Raw genomic sequence first — 5,394 nt, 5'->3', positions numbered from 1 at the left:
CAGGCCTAGAGATGGGAGGTCCTGGGTTCAAATCTGGCCTCAGACACTTCCCAGCTGTGTGACCCTGGGCAAGTCACTTGACCCCCATTGCCTACCCTTACCAGTCTTCCACCAAGGAACTAATACACAGAAGTTAAGGGTTTAAAAATATAAAAAAAAAGGTGAGGAAATGGAAATCCAGAGAAAAGAAGCAGATTCGCCAGTAACCCATGAGAAATTTTGGACAGATCCTAGATTCGAACCCGTGTTTCTGAGCCTCCTAAGTAGACACTCTTCCTACTTCACCACAGAAACATTGTCTTCTGGGCCCTCCTTGCTTGGGAGTGGTCAGGCTTCTAAGCAGTCAGAATCTGGGTCTGTCTTAGGCCAGCGATGCCCCCGGTACAGTCTTGTCTCTTTGCCGTCCAGCCTTGGCCCCAACATGGTTGAAGGCGGCCCGCTCCGACCTCTCGAGCTGGGACCCTCAGATAGGATGCTGACAAACGGACTTGTAGGAGGAGGCCCAGTGGCCTTCCCCTTTCCTTCTGGCCCTCCCGATTTGGGTTCTAGGCCCTGACCCTTACACCCCCTCCCCCAGCCTGTGGGGCCTTGGCTCTGAAATGGAGGAGCCTGGAGGAGGACAAGGGCTTCCTGCCAGATGCTGACAGGGAGGCGAGGAGGCTTCCGGCCCCGTCCTGCTTCCCCCACCCTCGCCCCTCCCCCTCCCCAGGGATCCTGGGGCACTGACACTCTGTCTCCACTCAGCGCATCTGGCGGTTGGTCCAGGGGGAGCCAAAAGACAGCTGGCTGCCCAGGCCAGCCTCTTGCCTCGCCTTGGGGCGGGCAGTGATAGAGTCAAGCGTGCCAACGATGAGCCTTGTTTGCCTCCCAAAGCTGAGCCGCTAAGTCTCTTCTGTTTGCATTATAGAATGTTTAAGTTGGATAGAAGTAAGTGGAAGATCTGAGTTCAGATCCCCTGTTAGACACTTAAGTCACGTTATCTCTCGGCCTCAGTTTCCTCCCCATGAAAATGAGGTCTTGGGTGGCCTCTCCCAGATCTTAAGCACGTCTCCCGTGTGTGACTTTAGACGAATTGCTTCCCCCCTGGATATCAGTTTCTGCATCTGTAAAATGGGCTTGGGGAATGAGGGAAGTAAACCAGATGACCTTCAAGGTTCCAGTCTTCCTAATAGAATGTGGGGGGGGGCAAGGCAGGAGCCCAGAAAAGTTCTTGCTATTCTCAGTAAAAGAGGGGATTCATGGGGAAAGCTGTTCTGGGTAACTCCTGGGGCCAGGAGAGAAAAGGTCTCGGAGTCCATCCTGTTGCCTACCCATAAGACCACACTCTGGAGCATTCTAGAAAAACACCCTTCCCTGGGCCCCGTCTCCTCTCCTGTCCTTCCTCCTCCCCACTTCCTGCTCTATTTCTTAAGGCTTTCTTTCTGTCACCTTCTTAGTCACACCATCCAAGCTCTGAGAGGTAGCTTGGCCTGAGGGGCAGGGCACTGGACTTGGAGGCGGGAAGTCCCGGATTCAAATCATGCCTCAGACCCTTCTTGGCAAGGGTGGGACTCCTGGGCTCCCAGGATCTCTCAGTGCCCTTAGACAGGCCGGGGCCGCTTGAGAGGGCAGGGAGTGGTAGCAAATGGTAGCTAAATGTGAAAGGGTGGGACTCCCGGGCTCCCAGGATCTCTCAGTGCCCTTAGATGGGCCGGGGCCACTTGAGAGGGCAGGGAGTGGTAGCAAATGGTAGCACTGACCCAGTAGGCTCTTTAGGCCTTGGGCAGACCCTGAGACAGGAGGAGAAGGCAGAGCCCTTTGTCTGCCTTGGCAAGCTGTTTGCCCTGGGCTCATCCAGCCAAGTAGTGAGTGAGTTGGGCTTGAATGAGCTCGGTCAGTGGACCACCCATGTCCTCCTGACGCCCACCCAGGCAGGCAGTCAATACCAAGTACTTCCCATGTGCCAGGCACCGGCCATAGAAAGGCAAAACCCAACAGCTTCTACCCTCCTGGAATGTACGGTCAGGTGGGGGCCACGAAGTCTGCGTTCTGCTGGTTTCCATTCCTCTGTGCTAGGTTCATTTCGGGGGGAAGAGGAGGAGAGCCTGCCGCGAGCGCTTACCCCACTCCCACGTGGTGGAGCTGTTGTGGATAGGGGAAGTGTGCTAATGAGCCTGGCTTCCCTCGCCCCACCACTGCCCCTGCCCTTTGAGAACAGGATGTGGGCAGCACTGCATCTTGAATAATATCGGCTGGCAGGAGAACGCCGGGCTGCCGGGCTCGGCTCGGCGTGGGGGCCCGTTGGGACGTCTCATACCCTGGGAAAGAGGCCTCTCCTGCTCTGGCTCAAGAGGGGCTTCTTTCACCCACCTGACTAGGCGATGGGCAGCTTAACCCTGCCTGGTTTTGCTTTGCTCTGGGCAAGAACCTGGCCATCTTCCGTGGGGCCATTTGCATTGGGAGATGAAACCCTCCAGAATGCCGAGCTCCTTGAGGGCACGGACTGTCTCTTAACTTTCCTTGGCTCCCCAGCCCTTAGCACAGGCCCTGGCACATAGGTGCTTCACAAATGTTTATTGACTGACCAACTGGGCCTCAGTTTCTTCACCTACAAAGGAATGTGGCCTCTAGATCTCCAAGGGTCTAGGACTCAACTTTCCAGGCTTATTAAGCCATGGTGCAGCTGTGAGATGGTTCCAAGTCATTTTGGTGTTCTGGACCCCTCAGGCCAGTGCTTTGAAATGCATGAAAGTGGGGCGACTAAGGTGGCTCAGGAGACAGAGAACCAGGCCTAGAGATGGGAGGTCCTGGGTTCAAATGTGACCTCAGACACTGCCTAGCTGGGTGACCCTGGGCAAGTCACTTAAACCTAATTATCTAGCCTTTACCTCTCTTCTGCCTTGGAAACCAATAGTTGATATCGAGTCTACGACAGGAAACGAGGTTTTAAAAAATGCACGAAGGGAAAAAACCCAGAACAGTCAAAGGAAGCCAATGACCGAAATACAGTTATCAAAAGAAAGCAACAAGCTCACAGCCCCCAGCTTAGGAACTCCTTCTCTCTCTCTCTCTCTCAACCCTCACCTTCCGTCTTGGAGTCAATACCGTGTATTGGCTCCAAGGCAGAACAGTGGTAAGGGTGGGCAATGGGGGTCAAGTGACTTGTCCAGGGTCACCCAGCTGGGAAGTATCTGAGGTAAGATTTGAACCTTGGACCTCCCGTCTCTAGGCCTGACTCTCAATCCACTCAGCTACCCAGCTGCCCCCCCCCCTCTTTCTTTAAACCCTCATCTTCTGCCTTAGAATCAATACAGTGTATTGGCTCTGAAGCAAAGGAGTGTTAAGGGTTAGGCAATGGGGGTCAAGTGACTTGCCCAGGGCCACACAGCTAGAACGTATCTGAGACCAAATTTGAACCCAGAACCTCCTGATTCTAGGTCTGGCTCTCCATCCACTGAGCTACTCAGCTGCCCCCAGGAATTCCTTCTCTAAGACCACCAAAAGAAAGTAATAAACTCCCGACATGGTTCTGTTGATCCCTTCAAGCCACTGGCCCCCTCCAGAGATGCTCCTGCCCCTTGGTCCAGCCTGCACCTGATCTCTAATGGTTGGTGGGGGCAAGGCTTTAGTCTGAGTGTGGCATGGATGGGTTGCCTTGGGGCAGAGGGAGTTTCTTCTCCAGAGAGGTGGTTGAGCAGTTGGACCATTTAGAAGCGCACTGAGTATTTGTAGAAGGACAGGAGAGGAGAAGGGTGTTTTTCTAGAATGCTCCAGAGTGTGGTCTTATGGGTAGGCAACAGGACGGACTCCGTGACCTTTTCTCTCCTGGCCCCAGGAGTTACCCAGAACAGCTTTCCCCATGAATCCCCACTTCCTGCTCTATTTCTTAAGGCTTTCTTTCTGTCACCTTCTTAGTCACACCATCCAAGCTTGTCTGCTTCTGAGCCGGCTGCCGTGGGACACGGTGCCTTCTTTCCCCCTTCTCTTAGGGCCCCCACCTTTTGCTAGGCCTTGTTGGCTTCTGTCTTCCTCTAGACTTCATCTTCCCTCGCAGTAACGGAGGCCCTTTGATGTCCTCGAGAGCTGAATTGGGGTGGGGAGATGGAGGATGTAGCCTGCTTCCCCAGCAGAGGAGGGTGGGGGCTGATGCTTGTCATTCTCACTCCGGCTTTCCGAAGTAGCCTAACCCTCCCTCCGCTGGCCCTGGGTGCTGGGAGCTCCTTCCTCATTACTCGCGCCTCCCCAGCTGCTCGCCATCATCTTGTGACATCCAGGGCAATGGCCTTCCAATAAAAGCCCCTGCTGTCGGGGTGGTCACATGGGGGCAGGAAGGAAGACAACACACGCTCCCAAGGCAAACAATGATTGCAGGCGTTGAAGAGGGTAGAGATTATTCCATTTTACAGATGAGGAAATCGAGTCTCAGAGAAGGCAAATGGTTTGCTCATGGTCAAAGCTAAGAAACGATTGAGGTGGGTTTCCAACCTAGGTCCCTCTAAGGCTCCAAGTCATAGAATTGTAGGTCTGGAACCAGAAGGGACCTTGAAGTCATCTAGTGCCATCCACTCATTTGTCAGAGTTGGAGCCTGAGGTCCAGAGAGTTGGAGGATTTGAACCTGAATCCTCGGATTCCAAAAGTTATACCATTCTCGATTTGCCACTTGCTACCTCTGTGACCTTGGACGAGTGATGCCACCCCTGGGCCTCAGTTTCTCCATTTCGAAAATGAGGTGGTTAGTTGATCTCTAAATCTCCTTCCAGCTCTAGGTCTAATCCTCTGCTCGAATACAGGGAGCCTTGCCTGGTTGGTTGTTCTAGGCCTTTAGCTTTACGGAGTGATTTCTTCCTAATAGCTCTGGGTGCTCAGTGGCAGAAAGGGCACCCCGCTGTTTTATAGAGAAAGCAGTGGCAGCCCTGAGAGATGGAATGACAGGCCTAGCCTCACCCAGCAAATGACTGGCTCTCTTCATTCTATTCTGCCTTTGGGCAGATTCTCCTGCTTTTTTTTCCTCCCCTCCGTCCTCTTGGGCCGCCTTATGAACACGTCCAGTCATCTTCCCACAGAATCGAGTCATCAGTGTTGCCTCTAACAGGAAGCCCTTCTTGATTTCCCCCTTGCCTTCTCCACTTAGGAAACAGATTTGTATCTTATTCTGCTCAGTGTGAGCACCCCCAAAGGCATGGAACCGGCTTCTGGAAACTTTACTCCTCTGAGGGGCCTTTTAATTCAGATGCTGGGATTCAGGGCTCTGGGGAGAGAGAGAGGGGGGGGAGAGGAGAGGAAGGGGTGTGGGGTAAGGGGGAGAGAGAGACCGAGAGAGGAAGAGGGAGATGAGAGAGAGACAGAGACAGAGAGAGGGAGAAAGAGACAGAGAGGGAGAGAGACAGAGACAGACAGATAGACAGACAGACAGA

The sequence above is a fragment of the Gracilinanus agilis genome, chromosome X (assembly GCF_016433145.1).
Source record: "Gracilinanus agilis isolate LMUSP501 chromosome X, AgileGrace, whole genome shotgun sequence".
In the NCBI taxonomy this organism is placed as follows: domain Eukaryota; kingdom Metazoa; phylum Chordata; class Mammalia; order Didelphimorphia; family Didelphidae; genus Gracilinanus; species Gracilinanus agilis.
The sequence above is the reverse complement of the archived record's forward strand: the minus strand, read 5'-3'. Positions refer to the sequence as shown.